This window comes from Neofelis nebulosa, chromosome 8 (genome assembly GCF_028018385.1).
Source record: "Neofelis nebulosa isolate mNeoNeb1 chromosome 8, mNeoNeb1.pri, whole genome shotgun sequence".
NCBI lineage: Eukaryota > Metazoa > Chordata > Mammalia > Carnivora > Felidae > Neofelis > Neofelis nebulosa.
The window spans coordinates 24013099-24031441 of record NC_080789.1 but is presented as its reverse complement, the minus strand read 5'-3'; positions in this window follow the sequence as shown (position 1 = coordinate 24031441).

Here is an 18343-nt window from a genome sequence, read left to right as displayed (position 1 = left end):
GTGTGTGTGTGTGTGTGTGTGTATTAGGAATGGGCAGCAGGGAGAGAGACCAAAGGCCTATGGAAACATTTATCAATTCATCTTTTCATTGAATAAATATGTGTTCTGAGTATTGTGGAAATAATGGGGACAGAGCCCCTGCCTTCATTGTGTTTTCATTAAGTTGAAGGAATAGTTTTGAAAACTCTACTTCAGAAAATTAATTGAAGTTATTCCAGTGATATTCCAGTATTTGATTTGTAACGGATAAAGGTCCAGGTCTTTGGAGGTCTTTGGGGCCAGAAAGTGGGGAGAAAGAAAGAAATGACTCTTTTCTTGAACCCCTTCTCTGAACCAGTGCCCTGCTAGTGTCTGTACTGTTGCCATCTTGCTCAGGGTATCCGTGGTCATGTTGGGTAGGTTGGATCCTCAAATAATTTAACTTCTTCAAATGAAGAAGGAAAAGAAGAAGAACTACCCACATCCAAAAAGGATGTAGTAGTTAAAGAGTTCTTCTTGATCTTGGGGGCACATTAGAGCTTTTACAATCATTGGTGTCCAGGCTAAACCCAGACCAAATAATTCCCACTCTCTGGGGGTAGAGCCCTAGCATCATTATTTTTTGAAGCTCCTAGCATGACTCCAGTGTGCAGCTAATGTTGAGAACCACTATTTAAAATGACAGTTAATCTTATGTGGATCCTGAGAAACTTAACAGAAACCCTTTACATGGGGGAGGGGAAGGAAAAAAAAAAGAGGTTAGAGTGGGAGAGAGCCAAATATAAGAGACTCTTAAAAACTGAGAACAAACTGAGGGTTGATGGGGGGGTGGGAGGGAGGGGAGGGTAGGTGATGGGCATTGAAGAGGGCATCTTTTGGGATGAGCACTGGGTGTTGTATGGAAACCAATTTGACAATAAATTTCATATATTAAAAAAACAAAAACAAAAAAATAAAATGACAGTTAAGGTATATGGCATGTATATTTCTTTTTTCAAGATTCAGAATTAAGGAATGTTAGGGCAGGTAGGAACCCTAAAATCACCCAATCTAATGGTTTAATTGTACAAAGGAGGAAACCACAGATGAGATAAGTAAGATGACTGACCAAATTCTTCCAGTTATTCAGGGACAGAGCTGGATGTCTTCCTTCAACTTTGACTTGTTGATTCCTAAAGAAAGGCTTGAATACAGTCACTTCCAAATAGCTAACATGAATGATTACTCTTGGAATTTCATTATACATTTTCTTGAATTTTCTTTTTCAATTGTGGGAGCCATTTCTAAACATATCACAATACACTAATATTTTAGTATTTTGATAGGTTTTTTGTTGAGGTGGTGATCTTTTCTTTTTCCAAAACAAAGAATATCCAGAAGGCGAGGCTAGAAAAGTAATTTAAATTTTATCAAGTTTTTGCATAACTGGTGTATCTTTGCTGTCTCAGAAAAGGACAAGGGAATCAGAGGTCAACTTGAAGCACCTCATTTATATGATAATTACCAGTAAGCAGTGGCCAGTGATTCGTGATACAAATCATTTGTTCCTCTGGGACTTGTATGTTTACTGGGCAGGAAGTATGTGATTATGTCGTACTAATTAGTTTCTAGGTGACAGAAAGAATGTAGCACAATTGAGACTAAGTTTGTTAATTGTGTGCTGTTTAGTTTCTTTTTTTACTTGTTATGGAAGAGTTTTTAATTTAATTTTTAATCCACAGGAAATCTCAGAATGAGTACACACCTGGATGACTGGATACTAACCTTCATAGGATAACTCATAGTTTATGACATGCTTTACTATTCTAATCTTATGTAATCCTAACACCCATCCTCGGAGGCACATATTCTTATTGTTGTAAAACTCTCTTTACAGATGAAAAAACTGAAGGCTGAGAAGTTTGAATAAGACTTGAAGATCCTACAAGTAAAAATGTACCATATTACTCAGTATTCACATCTCCTTTGGTTAATAATTATGAGGAATGGTGATGAACAGCCAGCAATGATCATTGTTTATCATTATTTTCCTGATTTTCTCAACTACTAAGAAAAAGGCTATGAAGAAAGGAGATAGTAAGAAACTATTGTGCTAGGGATGGGGAATAAAACTATTAGGGCAGAATATAAATTTGGAGAGGTTATATTTTCACAGCAAGGGGGGAAGAGCTTCAGTGGGCAAGAGCTGAATTTAAAAACCGTGGAACACTATTTGTAGTTCAGCGGAAAAGAGGTCTGAGAATAGGAAGAAGGTAAGAACAAGCTTGGAAACATGGACCCACAAAGAACAACAGCGGTGGATAGACAGGGAAGGACAGAAGAAAGTGAAAACTAATGAGCAAATGCAGTGAAAAAGAAGTCTATCATTCAACCAAGGCAAGATGGGAAATTAGAATTAAAATGAAAAATAAGTTTGGTTACTAGTGATTTTTTTAACATTTCAGTGGTCCAGAAATATGCATTTGAAGGGTAGACAGAGAGTTGTTATCTGAAATGGAACAGAAAGAATGGGGAGGATCCTCTTCTACCTACAGCACAGTGTTTCCTGCATGTGTCTCCCAGGCATATGTTTCCTGAATATGTATGACAAAGCCTTTCTGACAAATAATACAGAGATCTGTATTGCCTGAAATATGGGAGAAATGCTAGCTAGCTAGCATGGAACCCAAAAGCCCTCAGATATGGGTGATGTGTTAAGAATGTTATCTCTGAGACAGCAGATTTTGCTACACTTATAAAAAGCCTTGGGCAAAATGTAGATATCACAAGAACCTGAAACTGTCATTCTATAGGTGAAGCAGTCTGTGATCTAATAGGCAGAGTGGGGCTGCCTTAGAAGATTAAACGTCACAAACTCAAAGGGCATCAAGTTTCATCTAATGCTTTTCTTAATCTCCTAATGCTTTCTTCAGGAATATTTTCATAAGCTCACAATCAAAAAAGAGTTTGGGGCTGAGGGTATGCTATCTATTGCTACCTGTTAGGTCTCCATTCAGTAAGCCTCTATCATCTTGGGCCCTCAAGTGGCCCATCAGGAGAATATCAGAAATATTAGTATTAGTCAAATTTCTTCAGAGAAACCAAACCAACAGGATGTATGTGTGTACACAGATATTAATTTAAGGAATTGGCTCAGGTGATAATGGAGACTGGCAAGTCCAAACTCTGCACTCAGGAGTAGATGTTGCAGGTGAAACCTGAAGGTCATCTGCTGGCAGAAATCCCTCTTGTTTAGATTTAGTCTTTTGTTCTTTTTTTTTTTTTTTTTTTAAATTTTTTTTTCAACGTTTTTAATTTTATTTTTGGGACAGAGAGAGACAGAGCATGAACGGGGGAGGGGCAGAGAGAGAGGGAGACACAGAATCGGAAACAGGCTCCAGGCTCCGAGCCATCAGCCCAGAGCCCGACGCGGGGCTCGAACTCACGGACCGCGAGATCGTGACCTGGCTGAAGTCGGACGCTTAACCGACTGCGCCACCCAGGCGCCCCTTAGTCTTTTGTTCTATTCAGGCCTTCAGTTGATTGGATGAGGTCCATCCGTATTTACTCAAAGTCTGCCAATTTAAGTGTAAATCTCATCTATAAACACCTTCACAGAACCATCTAGAATAATGTTTTACCAAATAGCTGGGCTCTGTGGCCTAGGCAAGTTGACACATAATGTTAACTATCACAACTGGGCTGGTGAGATTTTCTACGTGTTGACTTCTCCACTATCTGAATTCTCTTATTTAAGATCTATGAGGGGTGTGTATGTGTGTGTATGATTACTTTGTTCCCAAAGAAAAGGAAAACATCATTGGCTGACTGGAGAAATCAATACTAGAATTTAGCTTTTTATTGGTTTATGTGGGAAGCCCACTGATGAATGTGTAGGGTAGGACATAACTTTTGACATTAGCTTTGGATGGTGGTATCTACAGAAACTATCATATGACTATGTCAGCATTGAGATGTATATTTTCATTTTAAAGGAACAATCTTCAGGTATGTATAATAACGGAGCATTGTGAAATTCACAAGATGTCCCAAAGAATGGGACTTGAGTCTCCAAAAGAAGATACCACTATCTTTGGTTTATAAGGCTATGCTGCCACTGCTACTGCTGTTAATAATAATAGTAATAATAATAATAATAATAATAATAATAATGGCTAACATTATGCCAAGTGCTTTGCATGCATGATAGTCATATAATCCACAAAACAGACATTCTCAGTCTATAAGTGAGGAGACCAAAGCACAGAATGGCTAAATAACCTGCGGAAGGTCAGGAAGCTAGAAAATTCTAGGAAGTCTTGAGTAAGGAGGACTTTCTCAGTCATGTCGGTTGCTCTTGAATGCAGTGCCTCGTTCCTCCTGACAATAGCCCTGGCAGTGGCCATCCTGTTTCCACCCAACATCTCCAGCGACAGATTGCTGCCTACCATTTTTACAAATCAAGGAAGGATCCTGCCGAGACATCTGTGTGTCAGTGTGACCTACATTTCATTCTACACCCTCCAGCTGCAGCTGTGCCCTCCATGCTACTTGGCCATCATTTCACTCAGCTTTGGCTGGCAGCCCTCCTCATTCTGTTTGGCTGTTTCAAACCTTCACCGTGTTCCTCAAGTCCTGCTCCCCCTCATCCCTAGGCACTCAGGGACAATGATTGCATTGGCTGCCTCACTGAAGATGTAGGGGCAAGTGGGTGTGCTCTCACACAGCTTGCCTCCTCTCCCTCCCAAAGTCACCCCATCTTCATGTATCCCTCCTTACATCCTTGGTTACCTAAGGCCTTTACTCTAAACTCATCAGTTCAGGGCCGTGCAGGATATAGTAACATATTTTGTATGAGGGGGAAAAGGAGGATCCTTTTTACCCACTTTATGCTCAGGCTAAGTCTTAAACTTCCCAATATGGTCTTTTCAAACTTTGCCCACCCTAGTTTTGAATTTCCTGATTCAAGGTTATTTATCCTATATTTTACTCACTCTTCAGATTTGATGCACAGGCTTTTAGTTTTTCCTTTCTTCTAATTCTGGCTTCTCTCTCAGCCACAGTGTTGACTTGCCTTTAAAAATTCCTTCTTAGAATACCCATATTGGGCAAACACTCCAGCGGGGCATGCATTGTTGTGTTGGCTACCTAATGATACTAGCTAACACTTACTGAGTGCTTGCCATATGGCAGGTACTATTTTAGGTGCTTTATGGGGACCTCTTTATTAAAGATAACCTGTCTTATATCACTAATTCCTTTAAGAACATGGATCCTTTTTTCAGAAAAACTTGTGCTGAGAATTACCCACATACCCTGTGCTCTGTTACCTATTAATGTGAAACAACAACAGTCTGGATTTTTTTTTCTTTTAACTTCTCATGATTGTTTGCATTGACAGGCACTTCTTTTGCTTTACCTGGCATCATACGGGACACTGAGGCAGCTGGAAATTTCCAAATAGCCTCATTCACATTGTTGGCAGTTGGTGCCAGCTACTGGCTTTGGCCAGGGCCTTCAATTCTCTTCCTTGTGGGCTTCTCCATGTGGCTACTTGGACTTCCAATGGTCTGGTGGTCTCAGAGGAGCTGGGATTTTTACATGGCAGCTCAGCTGGCTTCCCTAAGAACTTAAGTTCTTAAGATTAGGCCTCAGAACTGGCATGGATTCAATTTCTCGGAATTCTATTTGTTAAAATAGATTACAGAACTTTCCCAGGTTCGTGGGAAGAAACGATACAAGGGCATGATATTGAGAGGCATAGTTCATTGCAAACCACCAAAGTTGTAGCCTATTGTGTGCACACACAATTTTGTATAATAATTTTGTATATTATTTAATAATTTTTGTATAATAATTTCAAGCAGTAAGCACACCCCACAAAAGTCCCCAAGGTGTACATAGACCTCAGGTTAAGAATTCATGACCTAGGATCAAGAAGAGAACCCTTTTTACCCAGTTTAATGCAGAGAAGGCAGGGGACAGCTCTTACTGTAAAAGGAATTGCACACACTCAGAAACATTGGTGAAACCATGCATGGCATATTCCAGGGAGAGTGAGAGATCAGTTAACTGAAAGTCTAGGAATTAAGGTTAGAGTCAGATTATGGAATATTTTCAAAGGCAGCCTGTGGAGCTTGAACTTCATTCAGTAGGCACTGGGGAGCTATTGCAAGTTGTTCTTGTTTTTTTTTTTTTTTTTTTTTTAAACTGGTATAACAAGCACAAAGGCTGAAATCATTTAGGAGAATTATAAGAATTAAGAAACAAGGAGAATGGTATAGAGGGAATTATGCTAAGGAGCTTTTTAAGGTTGTGGAGTTTTGACTCAGAAATCAGATTTAAAGTCAGGACTAACAAAATCACCCCAATAAAAAACAGAACCAAAAAAATTTACTATAGAAAAGGGTTTTGTAGTTCATGATGTAGCAAATATGTAACAATATAGAAAGCATTCTATATCTAGTATTATTTATGTGATTGGATTAGCAAAGAGCTCAGTCAGCCTTTATGGCTTCAATTGATATTTATAAAAAAGAGAGAGAGAGAGAAAGAAAAACAAGCAGGGAATTTTGGGAATTGCTTTCTACTCAGAGTTAATAGAGCTCTTGAGTGTGGCTGTAAAGGATAATGAGTCTGAGACTGAAACATTCTGATTTGGGTCCCTAAGAATTAATAAGACGAAGCCCATGGGGTCAGGGCAAACCTTGAATGTTAGTACATTACTTTCACTAAAGGACAATGTTACATCTACAGCAAAATCCCAAGGGACAGAAAACCATCGGTAATGGTCCAATTTCTGTTTGTCATCCCATAAAATTGAGAAGAGGATCTCTCTGTTTTGGGCCCTAAAATGATACCTGCAATACTATCGAGAGGACATGTACAAGGGATGAAGTGGGAGGGCTAAAGCTCATGTCTATTTCAGGGATGCAACTTGTTCTACAAACTTGAGTCTGCTTCTTGCGTTTTGAAGCCATCTCTGTTGGCTTTCTCTATCATCAAACCTTGACTCTCTCCCTACTTAAGAGAGGCTTTGCCAGGGGAGGGGTTGAACTGGTGCTGAGCTGTCCACATTTACACTGGAGTTTCTAAGGTCTACTGGCCAACATTTGAGAGATTGGACAGGATAGGATTGGAGTGCCATCTACGTCTAGGGGTGTGGAACTCTGATCAAAGTCAAAGGGCAGCAGGGATTTCTCAATTCTGGTGTTTCTTAAACTTAAAAAGATTGCTGGTATCTGGTATCTCACCCCAGAAATTTTCATTTAATTGGTCTGGGATGCAGTTTTGGAATGGGAAATTGTGTGTGTGTGTGTGTGTGTGTGTGTGTGTGTGTGTGTGTTGTTGATTTTTTTAAGCTTTTTTTAACTTTATTCAGGAATAATTCACGAATATAATTGTATATATTTGAAGGATACGACATAATGATTTGATACACATATACATTGTAGAATGATTACCAAGATCAAGATAACTGCAAATGTGTGCCCTTTGACCTACATCACTGGAATGGGGAATTTTAACAACCTGTCCAGGCGATTCTAATAGGCAGCCATGCTTGGAAACCACTGCTTCATACTCTTTGCTTATTAGTATGGGGCCCTTACTTACTGAGCTACCCAGCCATGGTTCCGGTTGTAAGTTTTAAAGATACATGGGATAAACTCTTATCAGGCACCTCTCAGAAGATGTAGGATGATAATAATAAGTGCTGTATCTATATAAATTATTGGCATGGAAAATGAAGAGAATACTAGAATAACGTCTTAGAGGAATCTTGGTGTTCTGCTTTCCTAACAGGTCTCTGTGGTGCATGCCAGGCAAAAAACAACCTGGTAAATTTAGTGGCAACAACACTTGCCCTAAGAATGAAAGAAAAAGAAAAAAAAAAAAAACACAGCTGTTAGATTTTCACTTAATGCTTCCTAGTTTTGGTGGGTTGTATGTTGTGTGCTCTCGTACTTGATCCCGGGAGTTCCATTCTCTCTTCTCAGCAGCACATTATCACTTCTGGATTTCTATCCTCTCCTTAGCTGTTTATAATTATCACTTCCCTGTTGCAACGCGTAGCTTCTGGCCCTCAGTCTGCTAATTGTACTTTTAAGCTCTAATTCCATTCTGGCTGTTCTGCACTGAGTCGGGCCTTTCACCTCTCAAATCTGGGTTTTCAACACAGTACCCACCAGCTATCATTTTATTTAAACAATCTCTCTCTCTTTCCCTTTCTCTCTCAATCCCTACTCCCTCCCCGTATAATCCTATTTCATCTCTCTGTTTCTAACTTTCAACAATCCAAACACAGCCTCTCAGGCAAAAGTCACATTCAATAACTTTATGTTTCCATTCCCTATATTAGAGTACACTTTTTTTTTCTCACTTCAACAGCAACAGCTTTTATGCTGACATAGCAGGAGCTTTGTTCTCAGTATGCAAAGAGCTACAAATAAATGTGTCTGTGTATGTATATACATAGCAAGAGAGGGAAAGAGAGAGGGTCTATGAGCTAAAATATGGACAAAGATAAAGGTCTGTGCTGGGCTCGAAAACTAGTTAGACAATCTGTCTTGACTTTACTTGAAAACTTTTCGTATTGAATTGCCCTCTTGGGGACTGAATCTATTCAAATTGATCTTTTCTATGAGTGGGCACATCATTTTAGAAATGTTTCTGTGAAGATGTGCTGTTTTCATGCTTAGAGAAGCACACTGCGTGCTGAGTGAGACTGAAGGAAATGCCAAATTAATTCATTATTTCTGTGGCAATGTTCTTTTCCCAGGAAAGGACTGCTTTAACAAGGCAGGTGGCTATGTGTGCCATGGCGTGCCTGCCTCTGTAGGAAGCTTGGTAATCCTCTCCCTGGAAAACTCAGCTCTGGTGTTTGTTGTTTGAGGTTCTTGAATGTAATATTAGTTTACAGTCCCACTCCTGGCCATATTATATAAACAGTGGGGGAAGAATGACAATGGAAATTATAGCAGAGAATGCCTTACTTAAGCCTTTCAAAATGGACAGCGTTGTGCAGGGCTGTGGGTCTGTTTTCAGCACCCTGCCTGAGAGAGTGAATGGCTGCTGTTTCCAGCCAAATGCAGGCGACGTTGGGGCCACTTCAAACCATCAGCTTGACAATGTTATCAAGCGGCTGAGTCCCTGCTTCTGTCAGTAAGCCATCATTATTCCTCATGAGCCAACTGCAGGAGAGGGCCACCGCGACAAATACACTATTATGTTGCATTTTAATGTGTGCCAATCAGCTTAATTCCGGCCCTGACATTCGTCTCAGGTACTGCTCTTTTCCACAACAGATGCCGGCGTGCTTCCTTCAGTTGCAGTTCCCAAAGGCTTCTGAGAGAGCAGATAGGCACTGTGAGAGGTCACCTCCAAAGAAATAGAAAGGAACTCGATCCGTGGGACAGTTGAGCTTTTTCCAGTTAAGTTCCATGATATATTTCAAAGTCCTATTAACATTGGTGGCTGAGCAATCTGCATGTTCAATGGTATATCTGGAGATCAGATGCTGAGATACCTATCCAGACGTAACAACATCTGCTGTCAGAGTTCACCCAAGAGTCTGTTGATCTTTGGGGACTTAGAAGTCCTGTAAGGACTTAATTTTGTTCTTCAGGGAGGGGTGTAAAATGTGGATGTGATGTTTGCCATCACTTGATATTTTACTCTTGGCTGAGGAGACCTCCAGAGGTTATTTCCTTTGAGCTTCCATACCTTGATCCAAGATGGCTGTTCCCTAGGGGCCATGGTGGCTGAATTGGCACTTCTCGGTTACAGTAATCTGTGTTCCCTGAAGAAGAGACAACTGAGTCCGTGAACATTTCAGCCAAAATTCTATCCCCCCTATCTGTGGGGAAATGGGGAAAATTTTTGTTAAAATATCTGAGTCTGATAATCACTGCATTTTAAAAGGTCTGAATGGGGGCGCCTGGGTGGCGCAGTCGGTTAAGCGTCCGACTTCAGCCAGGTCACGATCTCGCGGTCCGTGAGTTCGAGCCCCGCGTCAGGCTCTGGGCTGATGGCTCGGAGCCTGGAGCCTGTTTCCGATTCTGTGTCTCCCTCTCTCTCTGCCCCTCCCCCGTTCATGCTCTGTCTCTCTCTGTCCCAAAAGTAAATAAAAAACGTTAAAAGGTCTGAATGTACTTCAAAACAAGACTTAAACATACATACTTTGGTAAACTTCTTGTTTATCTCCAACTGTTGTCACATATATCTGAATCTTATAAAAAATCATCTTGAATTTCCTAAGCGAGTGGAACCTCCTTGGTGGTATTCTAGGCAGCCTTATGTCAAAAGTCTCTTAGCTCTTGCTCTATAAGGACATCTTTTTAGCCCAGAGTTCTCAAATGCTGTGATGATCTACAAAGAGAAGAGAAAAATATGGACAATGTGGTAAATTTTTCTTAAAGACAGATTTATTGAAACTAAAGTTCTGTTCTCTATTTTGAGATTATAAGGTTACTACTCATGGTTGAATTGTCTTTTCTTCATTAAATGACGATGACAACCCATGGTGGTTTATTTTTTAAATGTTCCAACTTGGCAGAGTGAAGTTTACTCTCTGTGGCAGAATACTCAATCCATCTACTCAGCAAACTACATAAATTTTAAACCATTTTTATTTGTCCTAGTTCTTGAAATCCAGAAGTCTAGAACCACTGTTTTACTAAATGAATCACAAATTTTTAAAATAAAGATTTGAAATGTCTGTGGATTCTTCCAGCTGTCAAATGATAACAAATCAAACCAAAACAAAAGGCCAGTTTTATAGTGATGCAAGATGTAAATCTGTAAAAGAATCGCATTGGTTTTTTTTTTTTTTCTGGTTAGCAATTCTCTACTCAGTAGCTTCTCTATCCTTGCTGTTCTCTTACCCATCGAGTATCTAGCTAGTAGATGTTGACTAGTTAATTTACATCAAGTACAGTTCTTATACTTGATCACTAAATGCTTGCCTTTGTGTTATATGTAGTTTTAGCACCTTTTAAAATGTTCAGACTTTGACAGAGACATCTGACATAGACTTCTAAAGTAACCAAATTACTAGCCTATTCTAAACTTTACTTTTTGAACACTGTGGCCAAGGTTTCAAACAAAGTTATAATGTGATTTTTTAATAATGGTTGTCTGTGCTATCAACCTTCTACCTGGTATTACATAAGTCATTCGTTTTGTTTTTTTTTTTACCCTCTTCACCTATTTCTCCCATTTCCCACCCCCCACCTCTGACAACCACCAATCCTTTCTTTGTATCTATGAGCTTGTTTTTGTTTGTTTTTGTTTTTAATATTCCACATATAAGAGAGAGAGATCGTACAGTATTTGTCTTTCTCTGACTTATTTCACTTAGCATAACACCCTCAAGGTCCATCCATGTTGTAGCAAATGGCAAGATTTCATTCTTTTTTATGGCTGAATAATATTCCTGTGTGTGTGTGTGTGTGTGTGTGTGTGTGTGTGCTTGTGTATCATAATTTCTTTATCCATTCATTCACCCGTGGACACTTAGGTTGTTTCAATATCTTGGCTATTGTAATAGAACTGTAATGGACATGGGGGTACATATATATTTTTGAGGTGCTGTTTTCATTATCTTCGCATAAATACCCAGAAGTAGAATTGCTGGATCATGTGGCAGTTCTGTTTTTACTTTTTGAGGGATCTCCAGACTGTCCCACCAATAGAGCATCAGTGTTCCTTTTTCTCCGCATCCTTGCCAACTCTTGTTATTTCTCGTCTTTTTGATGCTAGCCATTCTAATAGGTATGAAGTGGTATCTTATTGGGGTTTTGATTTCCATTTCCCTGATAATTAATGATGTTGAACATCTTTTCATGAACCTGTTGGCCATCTGTATGTCTTTTCTAGAAAAATATCTGTTCAGATCTCCTGCCCATTTTTTAAATTAGATTGCTTGTGTTTTTGCTGTTGAGTTCTTTCTATGCTTTGGATATTAATATCTTAGCAGATTTGTGATTTACAAATATTTTTTCCCATTCACTAGATTACCTTTTTATTTTGTTGAGGTTTTCCTTTGCTGTTCATATGCATTTTAGTTTGATGTAGTTCTCCTTGTTTATTTTTGCTTTTGTTGCTTTTACTTTGGGTGTCAGATTAAAAAAATAATCACCAAGATATATGTCAAGGAGCTTACCACCTTTGTGTTCTTCTAGAGGTTTTATGGTTTTAGGTCTTAAGTTAAAGTCTCTAATCCATTCTGGGATAATTTTTGTGCGTGGTGTAACATAGTGGTCTAGTTTCATTCTTTTGCATGTGGCTGTCTAGTTGTCCATCACCATTTATTGAAGATACTGTCCTTTCTCTATTGTATACTCTTGATTCCTTTGTCATAAATTAATTGACCACATATGTGTGGGTTTATTTTTGGGCTCTTAATTCTGTTCTGTTTATCTACATGTTTGTTTTCATACCAATACCATATTGTTTTAACTACTATATCTTTGTACTAGACTTGAAATCAGGGAGGGGAGTGCCTCCAACTTTGTTCTTCTTTCTCAAAATTGCTTTAGCTATTTGGGGGTCTTTTGTAGTTCTCTGTATATTTTAGTATTTTTTTTTTATTTCTGTGAAAAATTCCATTGAAATTTTGATAGCCATTGCATTGAATCTGTAGATTACATTGGGAAGTATGGACATTTTAACGATATTAATTATTCAGTCTATGAGCATGGAATATCTTTCCATTTATTTGTGTCCTCTTCAGTTTCTTTCCTAAATGTCTTGTGATTTTCAGGTCTTTTCAGCTCCTTAGTTAAATTTATAACTAGATAGAGAAGACATTCTTAATCTGCCCAGCATGATTACACGAGCTTCCATGATGTGAGATTCCATCCTGAATATTTGAATCACAAAGTTGGTTCTTTTGACGGATATGTCTTAAAGTCAGCCATTGGAAAGAATCACACAGATATTCTTTAACATTTTATATTTGTTATTCATTGCTGCATAACAAATTATAACAAACTTAGTGACTTAAAACAATACACGTTTATCATTTCAGAGTTTCTGTGTGTCAGGAATATGGGCATAGCTTAGCTAGGTCCTCTGTGTCAGGGTCTTTTATGGGCAGCCATCAAGGTATTGGTCAGGGTTGGGTCCCATCTGAAGGCTCACGTTGTTGGCATAATTCTGTTTCTGGAAGGTTGTTAGAACAGGGCCTCAGTTCCTAGCTTATTCTTCTTTGCAATGTGAGCCTCCCCAAAATGGCTACTTGCTTCAACAAAGCAAGTAGCTGAGAAGGCAAAAAAGAATCAGCTAACAGGATAGAAGTCACACTTTCAGTAACATAATCATGAAAGTGGCATCCCATTCCTATGCCATAGTTTATTTGTGAAAAACAAGTCACAGGTCTCACCCACACTCAAGGGAAAGGAATTACATAAAGGCATGAATATCAAGAGGGGTAATTGGGGGCCATCTTAGTCTATCTGCCACACATCCCTGAACTTTAGAGATAGGAAGCCTAAGAGCCATACTTGGTTCTTTGTTTCCATCCCTTCTTAAAGAAAAGAGGGGCTTGAGTTCGTTTGGGGGAAGTTAGTCTGAAAGGTCTATAGAATAGTATAATGGCATGTAATTTTGTTACTTATGGCAAAGAATATCTTAAAATTAAGGCAAATAAAGTATTATCAAGAGAAGTTCCTATCTGGCATTCCTTAATAACTGCATGATACTCATTTATGATTATCATTTTCTTTTCATTCCAGTCAATAATTGAGGAAGTGTTTCTTGTGTTCTTTATTCGTGATAAATGTGGTGTGGAATACAACTTAAGATTATGACAAGGTTTGCTCTCTTAAGAGATTTGTATTTAGAAGCAAGGGGTGGTTAGAGGGAACCAAACATACACCATTATACTGGAGAACAAAATAAAATTATACAAGCAAAGTGCTCAATGCGTTTAATAACACCCCCAACTCGGTGGTACAGGAAACAGAGCGATCGGTGTTGGGTGAAGTTACTAAATGCTTTCTTGAGGGGAAGTAGAACTCGAAAGGTGAGTGGAGCTTGGATAGGAAGTAAGGAAGAAAGGAAAATATAAAGAAAAAATAAACTCTTGAGAAGACTGAAGAAACTCTGCAGTGAAGTGAAAGGGAGCAATGAAAACTCAAGCCAAAGGGCTATGGGGAGTTTGGTGTCTGAAGGCTGTTGAAAGCTGGGGTGCAGGGAGTGACTTGACAGGCCCTGGAGAATCCCTCTGGATTCTTCAGCAGGGTAGAAGTATTCAGGGGAGTCTGTTTGGTGGGTGTGTGCATGATGGATAATATAAAGAGAGCCTGGAAAAGAGGCATGGGGTGACAAAAATCTGGGCTAGCCTGAGAGCCCAGTGGAAATGATAAATTAGAGCAATATTTATGATGAGGAAACCTACAGTTGCAGAGACTGATTAGACATACTGATAGCAGCAGTCTGTATTCACCGCTGGCCTTGGCCAGCCTCTTCTCTTCATTTGAAATGAATAGCATTTAGGCAGCTCAGGGCCTAATTAGGATTGCCATTGATCAGTTGATTGCACTAACTAGTTGGTATCTCTTGGCTTTGATTCCATGAACATTTGTTTATTAAAGAAAGCGTCAAATGTTCTATATGTTCCTCAAATCAAATTGTGTCTGTAATGACATGTAGGCTATAACAGGACTTTTTGAGGTGTTCTACAAACCCATAGTTTCGATAGTGCGTAATAGGTTTTCTAAAAACAAACAAAAAACAACCAAACCAGATGTGTGTTATGGAAAGGCCCATGATCAAGTAAGTTTGGGACACTATTTTAGAGTTCAAAAAGTTCAAAAGGTCCAATGTTAATGAACTACCAAGAGGAATATGGGAGGAGCTATAATGAAGTGTTTCCCAAACTCCTCTGCTAATGGAATCGTGTGTGTGTGTGTGTGTGTGTGTGTGTGTGAGTGTGTGTGTGTGGCATGCATGTGCATCATCCTTGGGACTAGTATTCTATCCGACATGGTTGAGTAGATGTCAGGTTAACAAGTTTTCAGTGAAGTCAACAGCTTTTTAGGAATTAACTTTTTGGCTTATAGGTCATTAGGTTTCTTCTTGCTATAACTTCCTTTGGTGTTTTATATAGCTGCATTTTAGAGCTATTTCTTTCCCAACAGTATCTATGCCAGAAATTGGGCAAGAAGTAAGAGAGAAAAAGATAGAGGAAGAAAGAAAAGAAAGAGAGAAAGAAAGAGAAAAAAGAAAGAGAGAGAGAGGGAGGAAGGAAGGAAGGAAGGAAGGAAGGAAGGAAGGAAGGAAGGAGAAAGAGGAAGGAAGGGAGGGAGGTAGAAAGAGGGAGGGGAGGAGAAAGAGGGAGAGAGAAAGAAAGAAGAAAGAAAGAAACAAAACGACTTTGCTTGGTGTTTCTTGTAAGTGTTTTGAGAAAAAGGCCCAGGAAGGAAGATAATTCAAACTGAGATTGCTTACCTGCCTGAGATGTCAAGTTGCTCAGTTTTCAAAGATCCTTTGCTTTTTTTCTCTATCCTATACAACAGGCAGACCTGGGTTTAAAGCCTACCTGCATCATTCTCCTGCTGTGGAGCTCTGAATAAGTGACTCAACCTTTCGGCTTCCCCCATAGTTTTCTGTTGTTTTTTTTCTCCCCATTAATTTATATTTTTTTCTACTCTGTGAACTTTGTTTCTTAGAACATTCCATAGGAAGATCAAATAACCCTTTAAACTCATAGTTTGAAATGTATTTAAGTATTTAAAAGAAAAAACCTCCTTTGAACTATTTCCCTAAATTTGGATTCCAGATTACTGACTCTAGCATGCTAAGAGAAGCAGTTATAAGAGGTAGTGGTTTGTAAATAGATCACTGTTGGCCAGAGGTCTTCAGTTGTCTTACTTTAGTAAGCATTCTCACCTGCTTTTATCATTCAAAATGTCCTATTTTGTTTGCAAGGTCAGTGTCGGAGTAGAAAATGTTTTATGTGTCTGTGTCACATCATGTTTATGCTTCATTTACAAGGTTTCCAACATGATTTAGGTCATTTAACTTGTGGTCTATGTCTAGCCTCAGAGGATGGTGTGGGGAGAGACGGAGAGAAACAGTTATTGGTAGGATACTGAAATGTTTATGGTTTCTAATTTCTATGTCCTAAATGAAAACTTGCTGCCCTGTAACAAGACCTACAAAATCCTTCATGCCAAGCCCACATAATGTGGGTTGCCATTGTCATTGGAACTAGTTTTATTTTCATTTGGGTCTTGCATAGATCTTTGAAAAACAGAGCTCATAAGTGGTATTCCTGTATGGTTTTGTTTGGAATATAAGCATTTGCACGTTATTCTAACCATGTTAGAGTTGACAGTAGATGAGGATGACAATGGATGACTAGGAGTACTGTGCATGGAGAGTGGGTACTTGCATGTTGAATGTGAGTTCTGGGAGTGTAAATTCTCTATAAGACTCCTAGTTCAAGACTCTTTTTTTACATAGCCAGATTTGTCAATATCTAGAGAGAGCAGTCCTGACACATAGAAAGCTGAACCCAGTAAATAACAACTCCTATTATTATTATTTATTGACCACCTTCTGTGCGTGAGGTGGTAGGAACGCAGCAGGGAACAGCAGTGCTAAATACAACACTGCTTTAGTTTTGAGAAAAACACAGAAATGCTATTCCCTCAAGACACACATACTAGGTTCTCACTCATCTTTCAAATACTGACTTTCAAGACGTCTAGCTGTCCCTGGGACTTACAGTTGATTGTGCATTTCTATGTCTTGTCATCATAGAAGTTTTAAAAAATATCAGCCACTCAAAGGACTAAGGTACTTTATCCATATCTTGTTTATTCATGCTATGCCTTTCCTCTTCCCATTCTTCTTGACTGTTATTGAGCTTAAATAGCAGTTAGTTGTCTGTTAATATTCTCTTGTTTAAGGTTTCTTTGTGCCTCCCATCCCTGACCTTTTAGTACAAGTTAAAATGCACCTTCACTTATAAATTTCTAATTTATTAAGTTCAAATTCTATCATCTTATGAGGCTACCTCTGAGAAACTTTCCCTGACCTCCCACCCACCCCAGATGGAGCCAACCACTCTCTCCACCGTTCTCTGCCTCTATTATACTCCTATCACACGAATGGCATTTAATTATTTAGATGTTGAACTCACAGAGCACAGGAGCTGTATATTAATCATCTCTGTGTTGCTATCACAGAGCACAGAGTCTGAATCATAAATATTAGTTGAAGTGGACTGAATAGGCACCAAAAACAAAACAAAACAAAACAAAAAACAACAAAAATAACACTGCCAGGAATCACAGATAGGAATGTATTTCTGTCTATTATTTACCTTGTCTCCAAGTCACCATATACAAAGTTGGGAAGGGACCCAGGTAAGAGAAAACTCATTTGGGAAAGTCCAGTGAATATAGCCACAGCTGTTAGAAGAGGGAAGCCTTTTTTTTTTTTTTTGCTTCTTTTGATAAATATTTACCAGGAAAACTTAATAGGCAACCATTTTCAAAGGTTTGCACCAAAGTAGGAAATTTTCAGTGCATTTAGTGGCTTGTAAATATTTATTTTTTAAGCATATGAAGGCACAAGTTGTTGAATCTCACTGTGTATGCTGAAGAAATACAGAATTTGCCCTTCTGACAACCTGCTGTGAATTTTAACAATATTTGAAATATTTTATTGCTAATTAGCCAATTTGATATTTGGCTGCTGCCTTGGGGAATTTACAATGACCTATTAACAGCTTAACATTAGGCCAATTAGGTAAAATTTTCAGCTTCCTGAAAATGCCTATGTGATAGAAGGAAACTATGGCATCATATTTGGGTAACTTTGGTTAACCAGTATCCTCCTCATTCCCACCTAGGGGATCTGGAGAAACTTCCCAAGAATCACAGGGAGCATTCATAGCCCTCCATATGTGGCTGGGAGTACAATGGTAGTAGTGGGCATTGGTGGCAGTTGAAGGGAGTGGTCTTACTTCCGCCTATATAGCCTTCCTGCCTTTCTCTCCTCCCTCTTTTCCTCTCCCTCCCTCTCTCCTTCTCCCTTCTTCTCTCCCTCTCTCTTCCCTCCTTCACCTTCCTTTTTCCTCTGCTGAATACCATGTTGTCTTGTCAATTTGCATGAAACTCAGCTCCTTCCTTGGCTTCTTAGAAAATTCCCTTGAGCCAGAGTTTAGTAACTTCATTAAAGAGTCAGAAAAAGGGGTAGAGGAAGAAAGAGGATTTGGTCATGGAGGATGTGATAGTTTGCTTTCTTGTTGACTTCCCCCTGTAACTCATCTTCCTATGTTATATCCTCCAGAGTAACTGAGTTTTTCCATTTCCCTCATATAGAAAGTTCTATCTACATTCAGACCTCAGTATCTACTCTAAGTTGGCTT